The sequence below is a fragment of the Vipera ursinii genome, assembly GCF_947247035.1.
Source record: "Vipera ursinii genome assembly, chromosome: 8".
Classification (NCBI taxonomy): Eukaryota; Metazoa; Chordata; class Lepidosauria; order Squamata; family Viperidae; genus Vipera; species Vipera ursinii.
The window spans coordinates 13432223-13450751 of record NC_139519.1 but is presented as its reverse complement, the minus strand read 5'-3'; the positions used below and the strand labels follow the sequence as shown (position 1 = coordinate 13450751).

Here is an 18529-nt window from a genome sequence, read left to right as displayed (position 1 = left end):
GGCCAGTTCAGAGAGATCATGTGGGTGTCTGAACTACTGAGTAGGAATCTCCTTAAGAGTTTCACGAGTATTTCAGAGCATTAGAGAGCTAGAGAAATCCAGAGAGTGACCAAACTCAAACCCTGCACTGTTGTCTGTTTAATCATGGCTTGTGGAATCAATTGCTGGCTTTATATGGAAACTAGGTCAGGATCAACCAAGTCAAACCTCTTGTAGCATTTTGAGCAAACTAGATCAATTTGTCTGAAAAATCCCTATGAGTTAAATTTTGTTCTTCCATAAATAGAAGATACCAGCTGGGGGAGGGCAAGAAAGAAAAGAAAATGAATCTATCCAGCTTCTATTAGCAGGGACATCCAATTAACACTGTTTAGAGGAGATGCTAAGTGTTCTATAATGGTTGGCTCTCAGCTCTGCTTTTGATTTTTCGTTAATTTTTCATCCGAGCACAAATGTTTGAAGAACTTTGGCAGAGCCATTGAGTTCCTTTTCCTAAAATCAGTTTTCTATACCTGTTCAGGTCTGTTTGTTCTAGTGATGGGAAATCCACATAAAGGAATGTAATTAGACATAGGAGCTGGGTAAGGAAAAATAAGGCAAAATTATACTCCATTTCTTTCTTTATGGAATTCATGAACTTCCTCCATCTGTTCAGACTTTAGGAAATATAGAGATACTGATGACAAACCCATGAATATCTCATTTTGCCTGAAAGCAACCACTTAGGGCTGGCTAAGTATTTCAGACTGAAGATCGTAGTTTTCTATTTGAATGGGTTTTTCCCCCCAAAATGTAGGGTTTAGGATATTTAAATTAAACATTAAATCTAAAGTAGTTTGTTATACTACAGTTTTATTATTCCTTCTGTATTCAGAAATATCCTTATAACTTTCCAATTTTAAAACAAAGTATTTCTCAATCTTGGCAACTTTAAGATGTGTGGACTTCAGCTCCTAGAATTCCAAGCATGGTGGCTGGGGAATTCTGGGAATTGAAGTCCATACATGTTGACTGGATAGTTGTGGGAGCTGAAGTTAAGATTCAGCAACAATTCAGGCGTCCTCCTGGACTCACGACTCAGTTTTGAAGATCATATTGGAGTCGTGGCCAGGGGGGCATTTACCCAGGTTCGCCTGGTGCGCCAGTTGCACCCCTATCTGGACCGAGATGCCCTACATACGGTCACTCATGCACTTGTTACCTCTCGGATAGATTACTGCAATGCTCTCTACATGGGGCTGCCCTTGAAGACCACCTGGAGGCTCCAGCTGGTGCAGAATGTGGCTGTGCGGGTAGTGATGGGAGCATCCCGATACTCCCATATTACACCCCTCCTGCGTGAGCTGCATTGGTTACCGGTTGTCTTCCGGGTGAGATTTAAGGTGCTGGTACTTACCTTTAAAGCCCTACATGGCTTAGGCCCGGGATATTTGCAGGACCGTCTGCTGCCGGGGACGACTTCCCATCGCCCAGTGCGCTCACACAGAGAGGGCCTCCTCAGGGTGCCGTCAGCTAGACAATGTTGGCTGGCGACCCCCAGGGGGAGAGCCTTCTCTGTGGGAGCACCAGCCCTGTGGAACCAACTCCCCCTTGAGCCCCGGATCTCCGGTCCTTTCGCCGCGACCTCAAAACTTTCCTTTTTCATCAGGCTAACCTGGATTGACGACGGGTTTTTAAACTGTTTTAATTTTTAATTGTTTAGTAAATTTATTTTGGGGCTGTTTATTTAATTTCTTTTAACTTTTCTATTGTTTTTATTGTTGTTAGCCGCCCTGAGTCCTTCGGGAGATAGGGCGGCATATAAGTCCCAAAAATAAATAAATAAACAATTTGTGGATTAGTCACCATGGAATCTGCAATCAAAGATCTACACACCACAGAATGAATGGGAAGGCTGCTGAACTGAATGATCCCCTTTGAGAGTCATTAATGAAATAAAACACATTGTCATCTTAATGTCCAAGAGCCCTGGTGAATGCAGCATTGCAGGCTGTTCGAATCTCATTGGCTCAAGGTTGACTCAGGCTTCCATCCTTCCGAGGTTGGTAAAATCAGGACCGAGATTGTTGTGGGCAATACGCTGACTCTGTAAACCACATAGATAGGGCTGTAAAGCACTGTGAAGTGGTGTATAAGTCTAGGTGCTGTTGCCATGGCTATCTTAAGTCCACTAAAGTTGACCACCTAAAATTGTCTAACAATACACTGCAGATTAGGAAGATATATTTTAAGCATCTACTTTTCCAGGTTTGTTTTAGAGGTCTTTTGTTTATCTAGGCAAGGGGAACTGGTACCACTTAATCATGCAACATTCAAAACATTTGAAACACATATGGGGGTTACATGAACGTATGAAATGTACCTGTAAGTTTTTAATCAAATAGGATTTCAACCAGAGAATTTCAGGAAGGAGGTAATTGAAAGAACCTATAAAAATGTTAATTACACCTGTGAGCTATCACTGGAAGGTAGTATAGTTTCCCCCTGATAAATGACATGGATTTCTTTCCTGTATATAAGTCCTATAAAATATAGCAGAGTGTCTGGAATGGAGCGGCTGTTAAGAATTAGCACTTTTGAAGCTTAACAAGGGTACGCAGAAGATACATTCCCTGAGCTCGGTAAATTAAATTCTAAGTAAATATAACTTGCAATGGAGGCTAAAGATCTTTTTCTCAAAGGTAAGCCCTACTGTTTTAATTAAGATTCCTTTCCTTTCAGGTTCTGCCCAGCCAAACTCGTAAAAATGCTCCAGAAAACAGAATGCAAGCAAAAATCTTGCTTTTAGCTTATGTTCCTTTTATCCATTTCCTTCTCTCTCTTTTGAAATAATGTCGTTTCTGGATCATGTGTCGGAAATTTATTCTTTTGTCAACAAAATGCTAAAAGGAGAGATCTTCCTTCAAAAGCTGACTCAAAATCTTCACCGTACTTAAGAGATTCCCTTTTACTTAGTACTTGGCTAACAAGCTGATCAGCATCTAAATATCAATGAGATGTTTACTGACCTTTATAATAATTCAGGATGGGAAGCAAACTGAAGATGCCACGAGCAAAGGATCGGAATAACAGAAGCCGCGCATATCAGGAAGAGACAGAGAACATGCAGGTTGCATCCTGAGATACTATTTTCCAACTATGTACATTTCAGCTTAGTAGCTGAAGTTCTAGGATAGCTTTCAGCTTGCTACTACCCTCTGCTGGTTACTCTTGCTTTAACTTTTTTTCCCCCAGCAGAATTGTGTTAACTTGTTGCAACAAAAATAACAGAGACCTGGTTCACATAATAATCCGTTAGTTATGGCCGTGCAAACTGCAGCCTATTCATAAATTAATTTTTCTATGTGCATAAAGGAATATTTTTTTTAAATTTTCATTTGGTTTGTTTTTGTTCACCATTCTTATGTCTTCTTCTAAACACTTCTTTTCCATCAGGCTGACCTGGACTGACGACAGGGATTTTAAAATGTTTTTTTTTTAATTTTTAACTTCAATTGTAATTTATTTTATTGCGGCTGTTAATTTAATTCTTTTTAACTTTTGTATCGTTGTATTTTATTGTTGTTAGCCGCCCTGAGTCCTTCGGGAGATAGGGCGGCATATAAGTCCCAAAAATAAATAAATAAATAAATTATCGGACGTTGGCGATCATGTTGGCGATCCTATTTTTATCAGAGAGCCACACGAAAAAGGTGCTGCTGAGTTTTGTCCAAACCAATCCCTTAGATTTTGAAGCCATGATGTTCTTCTTCAACCTGGACCTCATTCTTCTGTAGGACAACTATATCGGAGGTGCAAAACTCTGGATAACCAGGAGAGGACCACAAAGGCAGAGAGGAAATATCAAATCTTTGCTGCCATCTACTGGTTGGTAACATTTCTGTACTCCCGATATTGTAGCCATATTCTTGGTTTATTTTAAATCTGGGGATCAAGTAAGATCGTAAGAGATCGTTCTTGGGTTTGAAAAGAAATGCATTGAGATAGTTTGACCATCTAGGGCAGAGGTCCCCAACATTTTAGGCACCGGGGACCGGTTCCTTGGAGAGAGATTTTTCCACGGACCGGAGGATGTGTGGGTTTTTTTGCTGCCTGCATCCCGCAGATGGGGCTTTGCTTGTTTGTGCGGACCGGTTGCTGGCATGCTGCAACCCAGTACAGGTCCACAGACCCTGGGGTTGGAGACCCCTGATCTAGGGAGAATGAGGAGTGAATGACAAAATAGATATATTTATATATATATATTTGGTTAAGGAAACACAGCATTTGGGATTTGTAGAGCATGGCCTATTTAGCCATGGTGATTTTTTCCCCTCCATAAATTGTGGTAAATCAAACAATGGAAACGAGCTAGCCTTGTGGCAGCTGAAAGATAAACACATTTAGTGTAAATAAACTCTGATGGATTAGAGCTGGCTGCTGCATGGAGTTACGAGTGAACATGCCTAATGGGATTAAATTGGGGCTTAGTCATGCTTAGAAGCATGGAACCAATCATTTCCATGAAAGTCTTTAAAGCAGAGCCCTGATGTGTGAGCAGGTGTTGTTGTAAAGAAAGCAGGGAACAAAGACGAATGAATGGAAACAGGGAAGGGGAGAGGTGCAATTACTGACTGTGAGCATTAACAAAAGAACCTCATTGTGTCTGTGTATCTTTCTTCCTAAGGACTTGCACCCTACATCTGATAAAGCAGACTGTGAGTCATGAAAGGTTAATGAGGAGTTGATCTTTAATGTGCCACAAGATGGTTTTGCTACAAAGGTTTTGGAAATTGCCCTTTTGGAAGCTGTTGGCCAAGGGAATGCCAACACTAGGGCAGGTGGTTACAGAAAATCATCCCAGTATTGCAGGAGTCAATTTGGCTTTAAAAATTGCCAAATGCATCCCTCTCAGTTCTAATTCTGAAATAGATATGTATTCATTAGGTGTAGATTATTCATCATCTTTTAAGTGAGGCTACCATCTGGCTTTCAGACAGATTTTTTGACAGACAAGTAGTACTTCTCTTCTAGACAGATGCTCATCCTAAGTGATACGCAGGCACAAGAGTCGACTGAGCACCCTGGACATCAGCAGAATCCCATGATGACACCTCATGTTTCCTCCACTGTTGCTTCAGTGGATTTTGGCTGCGGGAAAACAAAACAAGACTGGAAGAACTGTTGAAATTTGTGTTTATCACTCTGGTTTTCTCTTAAACGTGTGTTTGTACTCAGTGGACCAAGGCTGAAGACTCTTGAGTTTTCTCATGTGTTGAAATAACTGTCAAGGGTGCTGATGCACTTAATTCAATTTATGCAACATGTTTCCTGAGACCTGTCATGGGTACCAAGTGCTTGAGAGATGATCTTTATTGGGACTAATTGAAGTAGCCCATTTTGCTAATTAATCCCTCCCCCCCCCTTCCTTTCCCTGCAAAGTTCTTCAGCATGGTATCTGTAATTAAGCATGCATCCTTCTCCAGCTTTCTTCATCCCAGGGGACTGTGGTACCATTTCCAAGGAGTAGTTGAATATTCATGCCAGCAAAAAGGACCTCCATCATAATGTGGGAATACCACACATGATGCGTTCTACAAGCAACCAGTTAGTATACGGTACTGGGTTCAGATATTTCACCAAATCTTAATGTGATTGGTTTGGTTTGGGGCTTGGTGGGAATATGTGAATGGGACAGTAAAAAAAGATGGACTTGTTTGAGGACACTAAACTGCTATTTAATTCTGCAATTAAACTGTGGGCAGTTGTAATTTCATGTCATGTGAGAATGGGGATGCATGGCTTTGTAATTTCCTGACTTCTGATGTGTTCTAGTTCTTATTTTAGTCTGTAGCCAATTCTAAGGGAGGAATGGAACAGCAGGCAGAAAGGGGAAAGCATCTGAAGCAGAAGCTGACTAAATTAGCCATGATTGTTTTATTCATCTATAAAATGGACTTTGGCTTTGTCTGGTGCAGAAACTATGGTTGCAGAGATTGGGAATCTGAGGAACGTAAAGGTTATTGAATTCCAACTGCCAGCACCCCTGGCTTTTTGACATGCGACTATCATTCTGTTGCTAGTTGAAATTCAGTAATATCTGGAAAGCTGCAAGTTCTCTACTCTGCTCACTGTATTGTGTGAACAGTCAAAACAGTTTTCCTTTTAAATGATGTTAAGTCTGTTGGCTTTCAGTCATCCTCAGCAGCAGCGGGAAGACCACAGAATTGGAAGGGGCCCTGAAAGCCTTCTATTCCAACCCTTGCTCAAGAAGAAAACCCTGTACTATTTCAGACAAGCGGTTGTCCAATCTCTTCTTTAAAACCTCCGGCCACAACTTCTGAAGGCAAGCTATTCCACTGATCGATTGTTCTCACTGTCAAGAAATTTCTCCTTGTTTGTAGGTTGGTTCTCTCTTTGATTTGTTTCCATCTGTTGCTCCTCGTTCTGCCTTCAGGTCTTTGGAGAAGATGAAAATTATGGTCCAAAACATTTGTGGATGCCCAAGTTTGGAAAGATTGGTTCCTCCGGGTGAGATTCAAGGTGCTGGTGATGACCTATAAAGCCCTAAATGGCATGGGTCCGGATTATCTCAGGGAGCACCTGCTGCCAGCATCAGCCTCCCAGCGTCCTGTGCGCTCCCACAGGGAGGGCCTCCTTAGGGTTCCGCCGGTTAGGGAATGCCGACGGATTGGTTCCAAGGGGGAGGGCATTCTCTGTGGGCGCGCCTGCCCTATGGAATGAACTGCCGGTAGAGCTTCGGACTGCCCCGGACCTTCGCTCATTTCGCCGGGACCTTAAAACTTGGTTGTTTGATCTTGCTGGCCTGGACTGAGGGGGTTTTAATTTTAATTTTAATTTTAATAATTTTAATTTTAATTTTAATTTTAATTTTAATTTTAATTTTAATTTGTTTAATTGTGGGCTAGTCTTATTTAATTCTATTTTAAAGTGTACTTATTTGTATTGTTTTAACTCGCCCTGTAATCCGCCCTGAGTCCTTCAGGAATAGGGCAGTATATAAAATCAATTAAATAAATAAATGGTGACCACATGCAGATGGAAGTGCAACTTTCTCAGAAGTGTTTTACGGTTGCTTTCTTTTCTTTTTTTTCAGAATCCATCTAATGTCCTATCCTTGTGATCTCTCACCAGAGTTCTAACCAAGAGGTAATTCTGATTAGCTCTTTCAGGTTCAGCCAAAGTCGGCTGGGACCTAAATTCTTCATTTGGAGATGCCAGTATTGAGCTGGGGACTTTCTTGGGACATGAATAGTATCTATTGGACCTCTCAGTTGCAACCATATCTTATGAAAGTTGCTTTGGATAAGCCATCAGACTCAAACAAACAAAAAGATTAAACAGTTCTGTAACACTCCCCCAATACTATTTAGCAGTAGTTATTTTATCTCGGATGCATATAAGTTGTCCTCATTTAACAACCAGTCACTTAGCAAATGTTTGAAGTTATGAGAAACTCCCCCAAAAGGTCTACATATGATCCAGATTTATTTTATTTATTTTATTTTATTTTAATTCCATTTATATCCCGCCCTTCTCCGAAGACTCAGGGCGGCTTACAAGCTTAGCAGTAGCCTTCATTCTATGTATATGCCTGCTTATTAGGGCTTTCACACACACCCCAAGCGGCATTATTACAAAGTCAGCTTAATTGCCCCCAACAGTCTGGGTCCTCATTTTACCTAGCTCGGAAGGATGGAAGGCTGAGTCAACCTTGAGCCTGGTGGGATGAGAACCTGCACTAATTGCAGGCAGCTGGTGTTACTTAAGGAGGCATTAGCCCACTGCTCCACCAAGGCTCCCAACTTCAAACTCTCATGCGATTGCATTTTGGGTGCTTAGCAATGCTCTGCATTTATGGCTGTTTTCAGTTCCTGTGATCACATGATCATAATTTATGAATTCTTTTGCCCAAAATTCATGTTTACCTTTGGTTTTGGGCAAAAAAACCCACCCATTGCTGACAATGGGTTTGCTTAATGACTGATATTTATTAATGACTGCAGCATTTGCTTAAAAACCAACACACACAAAATCAGAAAATTGGATTGGTCATGTGATGACTCACTTAAATACTTAACGCTCAATTATGGTCGTAAGTCAAGGACTACGTATATGTGATCTGCAAAAAAGTAAGGGCTGTTTTTTCCCCCCTCCAAGCTGTATTTCTTTTGAAGTCGAAGCTGCCTCCAAGCAAGTGAGTTCCAGTGCAGAAAAGCCTATATAATAAAAAAAGGCAGATTCAATATTGCGTGATCCTTTCCCTTTCATTTGTTCCATTTCTCAAAGGGTGTAAAGCTAATTTGAGATGGAAAGCAACCAAAAGAAGAGAATGAGTTGCTTAGTTGCTCCACCCTACTTAGAGCCTTAGACTTTGTGTCTTCCTTTTTGTCATAGAAGAAAGGTTACCGGAATCTGATTGTTTGAGCTTACGAAATTTTGCCAAGTGAATATACTTTTCAGTTCTGATGGAATGCTACATCCAGGAAGAAAAATTCACAAAATCTTAATGATTTGCTACCCACCTGCTGCTGGGGACAATAATGACTGTCAATTTGTGATGAGTTATTAACATCCCTGCTTTCCTGCCGTGAAACAGCAGAACAAATTTTTACCTCTTAATGGGATTTTATCTAGCCGATGGCTGAGAGCTGCAGGGGGAACTATTAAGGAGTGCCCGCTGGGGCCGAAGGGGCGCTTTCCAGATGGGGACTCCTTATGCCAGCATTAGTCATGGCTACATTGGGGAGAACAGATCTGTTCTGCCCAGAGCTTGCGTGCATGTGATCACCTTCTGTAACCTCCTGACGAGCAAAGTCACTGGGAAATCCAGATTCACTTAACAAGCATGTTGCTAACTTAACAATGCAGTGATTCACTTAATAACTCTGGCAAGAAAGGTCATAAAATGGGGCAAAGTTACCTAACAACTGCCTCGCTTGGCGACAGAAACTTTGGACTCGATTGCAATAGTAAGTCAAAAACTTTGGGTAGATGGCTTTCACAGTCTTCATTTTACACTGGCATCACTCTGACTAGATCTGGCAGTGTCAAAATTATCCCAGCATATGTAGAGACATCTCCAAATTGCATACTTTCTGGATGTATGGAATTTGGTTCCCAGGAGACTTAGCTAGTGGTGGGATTTAGCCAATTCACACCACTTGGAACCGGTAGCTAGTTTTTTATTGCCCAGGCCTAGAATGGACTTCTGGAAGTGGCATCCACACAGAGGACCGATTGTTCACATATTTGAATCCCACCACTGGTTCTAGTCCTGTCCTAGGAATGAAAATCAGCTGGGTGACTTTGGTCCAATCACCAGGAGACTGTGAGTTCTAGTCAGTGATGGGATTCAGCTGTTTTGCACCAGTTTGGCAGAGGTAAAGGTAAAGGTTCCCCCTCACATGCGTGCTAGTCATTTCCAACTCTAGGGGCCGGTGCTCATCTCCGTTTCAAAGCCAAAGAGCCAGTGCTTGTCCGAGGACATCTCCGTGGTCATGTGGCCGGCATGACAAGACGCCAAAGGCGCACGGAACGCTGTTACCTTCCCACCGTAGTGGTCCCTATTTTTCTACTTGCATTTTTACGTGCTTTCGAACTGCTAGGTTGGCAGAAGCTGGGATGAGTAACAGGCGCTCACTCTGCTACGCGGCACTCGGGATTCGACCCGCCAAACAGCCAACCATCTGATCGACAAGCTCAGCGTCCTAACCCACTGAGCCACTACGTAGCTAATTTTTTGTTGCCCAGGCCTAGAATGGACTTCCGGAAGTGGCATCCACACACAGAGCTGGTTGCTCTCATATTTGAATCCTACTACTGGTCTGAGCTATGTTCCTTCACCTGGGCAATCCTGCAAGGTAAAGCCCACCTAGAAGTCATTGAATAACAGAGTTGGAAGGGACCTTGTAGATCTTCTAGTCCAACCCTCTGCTTAAACAGGAGACCCTATACCATTCCGGATAAGTGATTATCCAATCACTTCTTGAAAACTTCTTGAAAACTTCATATTTGAATGCCCCAGGTAACAGAAGGTTGATGGCAGCAACACTTCCCAGTCAGTCAAGATGGGCCATCAAAGTGCTGATCCGTCTAAGTAAGTCAACTGCACTAAGGAAAATGAAAGAATACATCCATTTGTGAATAGAACCTGAAACAATCTAATGCCTCTTGGGGGACAACAGAATGGAAAGATGTCCATATTGGATTAACTCAGCTGCTGCTGTTCCTACCCAGATGAATGGGAAAAATGTCAATTTTTCAGTGAGACTAATACTTCAGGATTAGAATATTGGCTTTCCATGCATGTCAACCCATTTCTATATTGCTATCAAGGGGGGGGGGAGACGTGTCCATTGAACCACTGAGGTTGAGCCAGGCTTTAAAAAGCCTTTACCATTTTTTTATAATTTTGAAGAGACCCAACTGAACTAGATACACAAATAATAGGACTGGTTGTAGGCAGCTTTCTGCATTTAGAGTGTGTTTCTGAATATGGTGACCCAGCAGTAGCTTTGCTTAATTAATCTCATTGTGAACACAATGGGCATTACCCAACAAATTTGTTATGGCATTAATGAATCTCTTAATGGACATACAAAGGCTCTTCCCTCTTATATTTGCAATTATCCTTATTTTCAGTGGACTGTGATGGACTCTGCAAAATGCACTATGAGGACATCATACAAAGGTTCTCATCTTTCCTACAGTGTTTTCTGGAGAAAAGACAGTGTGATCTTGCAGCCATATTTTCCAGGGTTAATTTCTTTGTTATCTGCAGAATGAGTACTTCTAGAGTCAACATAACCAAGAGCTCTTTCATATGACACGATCAAGTTTTTCCTGTACCGTCTAACACAACGAACAACCAAGATGATAGATGTCACAGAGCAGTAATGAAGGTTTCTTCATTATTCCTTCTGCTGCTTCAGCCATTCCCTTTTTGCTTAGGGACGTAGACACGTTCCCTTCAGTCTGTCCATCATCTTCCAGGCTAGAGGTTCCTACTTGGTTAACAGTCTTCAAGCTTCTGGTCCAAGTAGGCTCTGGGTTTCACACATCATGCAAAACCCTAATGAAGTCTGTTCTGTTTCAATTCAGTAGAAGTTTCAGTTCAGTTCAGAAGTTTCTCCTTAGTTCTAGGTTGCTTCTCTCCTTGACTAGCTTCCAAGAAGCAATCTAGAACTAAGGAGAAACATCCTAACAGTGAGAACAATTAACCAGTGCTCCATCACTGAAGGCTTTTAAGAAGAGATGGAAGACCTCCAAGGTCCCTTTCAACTCTGTTATTCTGTATTCTCACTAGTGTTGGTTTATGGCTTATCTTTGCAAGTGAAGCAGCCCACTGTGGTATGTTTAAGAAATTATAACACAATAATGTATTTAGCCATTGGGAAGATACCGGTACATTCTTAAGCCTGTCAGCACCACTCTTTGTAATAATGTTTGAAATAAATGATGCATCTTCAAAGACCCCATTTTGGGAAATTTTGAAGCATCTGCATTTTCAATCACATCTGGGTGGATATTTTCATCCATGGTGTTGATCATAAGGTGGGGAGGGAGTGGAGGAGAAATGGAGCCACAATGAGCAAAATCCTGTTTTTCCTTGTTTTTGTCTTCTGATACTAAGATCTGCATATGTTTGCCATATTGGATATTATCAAGGGCAATTGCAATAAAGTTTCAACATCTGCGTACCATATAATTTTGCTGTTGAGCTGTGAAGAAGCTATATTTTTTTTTGCACTAAGCAAAATATTCAACTCCAGGCATAATTGCAAATTATGTCTAATTGCAATTCAATTCAATGAAAGATGAATAAAGTATGCAAATTAGACGTCTTATCTAATTTGCTGTCATTTTGATACTGCCTATCTTCAGAATGAGGCAAATAGTCAAAAGGAAAGATTACAAAAAAATAACTTTTTTTTTACTGCTACCGAAGAGAGAAGAAAATGTGACATGAAGAAAATTAATTGTCAGATACACAGCTATGACAACTATGGAGGTACCTACTAGGAAAGTATCCAAGTCAGGTCCTGAAGATTTCTGAGTTTATTATCTTTATCTTGCTTGCTTTCATATTTTCGGCTTGCTTAGAGGGTCAAAACCCAGTTTTTCTAAAGACATTTGGAAGGAAAACTAACATGCCATTTCACCAAGAACGTGACTTCACGTCTCACTCAATTCCTGTACCCATCCCAAAATTGTGGGAGTGGTTTGCAACTGCTTTCCCCCAGGATGTTTTTTGCACAAGTCTCCAGTAGTCCCAAAGATGCTTTTCCAAAAGGCAAGTGGACTTTCTTGTTTGTGTTTTCCCCCTTGGAAACATTTCACTTCTCATCCAAGAATTTCTTCAGTTCTCTAGTAGCAAAAAGGCCATTGCAATGTTTACTGGAAGGGTGTGCTGTGTGCTACGTATTGGCTCATCAAATGGTTAGTTCCTGACTAAGCTATGATGGATGAATTCTTGCAATGCACCAAACCAGAAAGATTGCTTCTTCTAATGAGAATGAGAATGAAACAAGGCATTCCTGTGCAATCTTGATGGTGTGAATAGGGAAGGCAGAGGACTGAAGGTTAATATAATTTCCTCCTTCCTCCCCTTCCTTGACGCGGTAGCTCAGTGGGTTAGAATGCTGAGCTCGTCGATCAGAAGGTCGGCAGTTAGGCAGGTCGAATCCCGAGTGCCGCGTAACAGAGTGAGCGCCTGTTACTCGTCCCAGCTTCTGCCAACCTAGCAGTTCGAAAGCACGTAAAAATGCAAGTAGAAAAATAGGGACCACTCCGGTGGGAAGGTAACAGTGCTCTGTGCACCTTTGGCGTCTAGTCATGCCGGCCACATGACCACGGAGACATCCTCGGACAAGCGCTGGCTCTTCGACTTTGAAACGGAGATGAGCACCGGCCCCTAGAGTCGGAAACGACTAGCACGCATGTGCGGGGAGACTTTTACCCTTTCATATCTCCCCCATTTCTTTCAGATGAGAAGGAAGCAGTTGCAGAAAACACACCTCTGCAGAAAGGGACAGGATCTAACTGATTATTATGCAATGAAAAAGAAGTGCATTGTTAATGTGAATTAACACAGTCTGACAAGACTGAGTGGCTGTACATTCCGGCATCCCGGGACATTCAAAATGTTCCATCTCTTTCTATGGGGGGTGAGCTTTTACCCCCCGTGGATAGGGCTCGCAACTTGGGAGTCCTCCTAGATTCACGGCTTACTCTGGAAGATCATATAGTGGCCGTGACTAGGGGGGCTTTCGCCCAGGTTCGCCTGGTGCGCCAGTTGCGGCCCTATCTGGACCGGGATGCTCTGTGTACGGTCACTCATGCGCTCGTGACCTCTCGCCTTGACTACTGTAATGCTCTCTACATGGGGCTTCCCTTGAAGACCACTCGGAGGCTCCAACTGGTACAGAATGCGGCCGCGAGAGTTGTCCTGGGAGTTTCCCGGTACTCCCATGTTACACCTTTGCTCCGCGAGCTGCATTGGCTACCAGTTGTCTTCCAGGTGAGGTTCAAGGTCCTAGTTATGATCTTTAAGTCCTTACATGGCATGGGTCCGGGTTACCTCGGGGACCACCTGCTGCCGGCGTCAACTTCCCTCTGCCCAGTACGTGCCCACAGAGAGGGCCTCCTCAGGGTGCCTCCGGTCAGGGAATGTCGACTGGTGGCCCCCAGGGGGAGGGCCTTCTCTGTGGGCGCTCCGGCATTATGGAACCAACTGCCGGTTGAGCTCCGGATGGCATCTGACCTCCGATCCTTCCGTCGCGGGTTGAAGACCCACTTATTTGAATTAGCTGGTCTGGCCTGATGGGGGAATATGGGTTTTTAAATTGATTTTTAGTATTTATTATTGTTGTTTTAACTGGGCACTGGTTTAATTTCCTTTTAACTTTTGTATTGTTATTTATATATGCCCTGTGAACCGCCCTGAGTCCCTAGGGAGAAGGGCGGTATAGAAATCAAATAAAACTAAAACTAAACTATTAAAACAAACAAATAAACAAGTTATTCAAAGCAGGCTTATTCTTTACAGAAGCCAGAAGCTTTCAGTGATGGGCGTAATAGCGTTGAAAACTCTCAAAATAATCATTGTTGATCTGTTTATAACTGGTCCTTAAATGAGGACAAAATGCCGTAGTTCTGTTTGGAGGAAATAAGATGCTGAATGCAAAGAATTAATAAGAAATGGCTTTTTTTTTAACATCCTGCCCCCTGCCCTCCCATTTTGGCTGCTAGACAAAATTGTATATTTCCACCCGACGCTGTTATTTTCTGCAAGCCCATTATTTTAAAAAGTCTTGGAGCAGACTCTTCTGTTGTAGTGTACTGAGTTTAAATATCGATTTTTTCCTCCTCATCTAGAGAACATCAGCATCACGATTCATAGCCCTTTTGACAAAGTCAGACACAACTGAAGTGAAATTCCTATCACGCTCTTGTAATGGAAGTTGGGCATGACCTTGGGGGAATGCGGGGAAAAGTCGCTGCCTAGGAAACAATCTGAGAAGAGAGGCTTAACCGTCAGAAGGAGAAACCTAAGAAGACCGCCTTAATGGATTAAACATTTAAAAATTTAAGAATTGTGTTTCCCGTCTGGAGAGCTGACAGTGTCTTAGATTTACGAAGACAAGATTTGATGCCCATTTGGTTGCAGAGGGAATAACAGTTTGTATTGCTCGGTCTCTTTGCATTCTGGTTTACTGGTTCCCACCCCCTCTCTTAAAATAAATAAGGAGAAATGTAGCAAAACATTTTTTTCTTTTCTTTTACTTGGTGGGTAGAAATATGCTCATGGCTCTACTTTCTTGAGAATGTTCTGTACTTTTTTGTTTAGAAAAGGATGTTCCTTAGAAAAACACATCTAATTTCTTCCATAAAGGATTTGTCAGTTCTTTTCCTTGAAAACTAAAAATAAACTATCCAACCAGCTATTAATACATGCCTGATTGTTAAAACATGTATATTGTCCTTTTTCAGCTGAGCCTTTAATGCTTCTCATTTACGGCTATCACTTTCATGAGTGGTTCCTTGGACATCTCATGCTTCCTGCCATAGTGAATTTCAGTCCTTTGTCTCCTTTTTGTTGATTAACCTTCTGGGTGTCTGCATCAGGGACAACCCAGTGCGGTTGCCATAGAAACCACTGAGTTAACCCATCCTAGCACACATCACAACTAGATTCAAATAAGTCCCCAAAAACCGCAAACCAATCACAACTCCAAAGAGACAAGTCTGGCTAAAGGTCAAGAAATGCCAGCTAAACATTCAGAGCTGGAAACTTGAGACCCATTTCAAATATTTTTGGGAACTGTAGTCTCCAAATATCTAGAAAGCACCACTTTGGAGAATGTCCTAACCCTAACCCTAACCTGAACCCACTATCTCTCACATACACACATATCATACTATATCTGACAGAAAGCTTAAGGGGACAGTCTGAATTCCAGTGGAAACTTCCTTCAACCAACCTTTAGAAGAAGAAAGAGATTGTTTATGTGACTATAACCACATTCCTCAATTCCAGATTCTGCCCTTCTTTGTGTTGGAGGTTGTGCACGTATTAGCATTTCTGGGAACAGGTAATCTGCCCTGAACATTGATTAGTGCAGTATGTTTTCTACCTATAACTAAAAATAAAATTAAAATAAATAATAAAATAAAATAACCTATAACTGAAAGGAGATTCATTTAGCTAACTACATCCTACCAGAAGGACAGTCAATGAGCATGTCCTCTCTCTATATATACATATACATATACATATACATATACATATACATATACATATACATATACATATACATATACATATACATATACATATTTATTTATTTATTTGTTTTTATAAACCGCCCTTCTCCCGAGGGACTTGGGGCGGTGTACAGAGGAAGGAAGGTATACAGATTGAACAATAAAAAACAATAGTAAAAACAAACTGGGACCCCAATTAAAGCTATCATGCCAGGCCGGACTGCTGGAACAGGAAGGTTTTTAAGTCGCGCCGGAAGGTGCGGAGGTCGGGGGCCATCCGGATTTCGGTTGGTAAGCTGTTCCAGAGGGCTGGCGCACCCACTGAGAATGCCCTCCCCCTGGGGGCCACCAGCCGACATTCCTTGAGCGGTGGCACCCTGAGGAGGCCCTCTCTGTGGGAGCGCACAGGACGATGGGGTGCTGACATTGACAGAAGGTGCTCCCGTAGGTAGTCCGGACCCATGCCATGTAGGGCTTTGTATGTCATTGTTAGCACCTTGAACTTCACACGGAAGGCAACCGGAAGCCAGTGCAGCGCACGGAGGAGAGGTGTGATATGGGAGTATCGGGAGGCTCCCAAGAGTGTCCGTGCCGCTGCACTTTGCACCAGTTGAAGCTTCCGAGTGGATCTCAAGGGCAGCCCCATGTAGAGAGCGTTACAGTAGTCTAGGCGAGAGGTCACAAGGGCATGGGTGACTGTACGTAAGGCATCCAGGTCCAGATAAGGCCGTAGTTGGCGAACTAGTCGAACCCGGGAGAAGGCCCCCTTGGTCACAGCTCCTATGTGATCTTCCAGGGAGAGCTGCGAGTCTAGGAGGACACCCAGGTTGCGGGCCCTATCAACAGGGGGTAGTAACTTGTCCCCGATGTTAAGCGATGGGACGTTCTGAATATCCTGGCTTGCCGGTACGTACAGCCATTCAGTCTTGTCCGGGTTCAGTTGAAGCCTGTTCCTCCCCATCCATTCCCGGACCGCTTTCAGGCAGCGGGACATCACGTCGAGGGCATCACTGATATTGTTTGGAGTTGAGATAAAAAGCTGGGTGTCATCAGCATACTGATGGTACCCTACTCCAAAGCTGCGAATGATCTCACCCAGCGGTTTCATGTAGATGTTGAACAGGAGAGGCGAGAGGACCGACCCTTGAGGGACTCCGCAAGCGAGAGGCCTCGGGGTCAACCTCTGTCCCCGTCAGCACCGACTGCGAGCGACCCTGGAGAAAGGAGGAGAACCAACACAGAACCGTGCCTTCCACTCCCAGTCCCCTGAGGCGTCGCAGCAAGATACCATGGTCGATGGTATCGAAAGCCGCCGAGAGGTCTAATAAGACTAGGACAGAGGAATGGCCCCTGTCCCGGGCTCTCCAGAGATCATTCATCAGAGCGACCAATGCCGTCTCCGTGCTGTAGCCCGGCCTGAAACCCGATTGGTACGGGTCTAGATAAACCGCTTCATCCAGGTATCTGAGGAAGTTGGTGCGCCACCACGCTCTCAACAACCTTCGCAAGGAAGCGAAGATTGGAGACAGGACGAAAGTTATTCAAAGAGGATGGGTCCAAGGTGGGCTTCTTGAGGAGAGGTCTCACCACCGCCTCCTTCAAGGCGGTGGGGAAGTGACCCTCACTCAGAGAAGCAGAGATGACCGCTAGGAACCAGCCTCGTGTCCCCTCTCGAGCTGCATAGGCCAGCCAGGAAGGGCACGGGTCCAGTAAGCATGTGGAGGCGCTCAACCTTCTCATAATCCTGTCCACTTCCTTAGGAGTTACAGGATCAAATTCCTCCCAGATGACGTCGACAAGACTGTCCATGTCTTGTTCTTCCAGCTCAGCCCAGTTGGAGTCCAGGCCAGTTCGAATCCGAGCAATTTTATCCAGCAGATATTGACCGAATTCCTCGGCTCGACCCTGCAAGGGTTCCTCCCTCACCTCTTGGTTTAATAGGGAGCGAGTCACCCTGAACATATACATATACATATGTATACATATACATATACACACACACACACTATATATATATAGTATGTATATGTATATATATATAGTATATATATATATATATATAGTATGTATGTATATATATATATATATATATATATATATATATATATATATATATATATATATATATATATATATATATACACACACACACACACTATATATATATATTTCCGACTCTAGAGGCCAGTGCTCATCTCCGTTTCAAAGCCGAAGAGCCAGTGCTTGTCCAAGAACGTTTCTGTGGTCATGTGGCCGGCATGACTAGATGCCAAAGGCGCACGGAACGCTGTTACCTTCCCACCGGAGTGGTCCCTATTTTTCTACTTGCATTTTTACATGCTTTTGAACTGCTAGGTTGGCAGAAGCTGGGACGAGTAACAGGTGCTTACTCTGTTATGTGGCACTCGGGATTCGACCCGCCAAACTGCCGACCTTCTGATCAACGAGCTCAGTGTCCTAACCCACTGAGCCACCGCATCCCATACACACACACACACACACACACACACACATACATACATACATACATACATATGTGCCTGAGAAGAAAGCAATCTCTTGGACAAAGAGTAAACAGCACTTATATACTGGAAAAAGTAGACTTTGGTGTCTTTCCAAAGGAGCAGTCTACTTCACGTCAGAGATCATTTTGGCAACATGTGGCAACTGGAGATCTCGATTATGATCAGTTTCAAGAAACATATATACATTGACCAGGTAAAGAGTTTCCGAAATACAGTTTTACTAGAACACACTTGAT

General features: G+C 43.0%; 1 long non-coding RNA gene across 3 annotated transcripts; it reads left to right on the top strand.

Moving 5' to 3' along the window:
• The first annotated feature begins 3636 nt into the window (after nt 1–3636).
• Nucleotides 3637–14724, top strand: LOC310643746. Of its 3 annotated transcripts, XR_014493136.1 has the most exons (6): nt 5158–5586; nt 5958–6089; nt 6175–6325; nt 6437–6522; nt 7097–7149; nt 14380–14724. It is a non-coding gene; the product is annotated as an uncharacterized lncRNA (long non-coding RNA). The 3 variants fall into 3 exon arrangements; XR_014493138.1 differs by lacking the exon at nt 14380–14724 and having other exon boundaries at nt 7097–7347; XR_014493137.1 differs by lacking the exons at nt 5158–5586; nt 5958–6089; nt 14380–14724 and adding an exon at nt 3637–3867 and having other exon boundaries at nt 7097–7347.
• Nucleotides 14725–18529: the final 3805 nt, after the last annotated feature.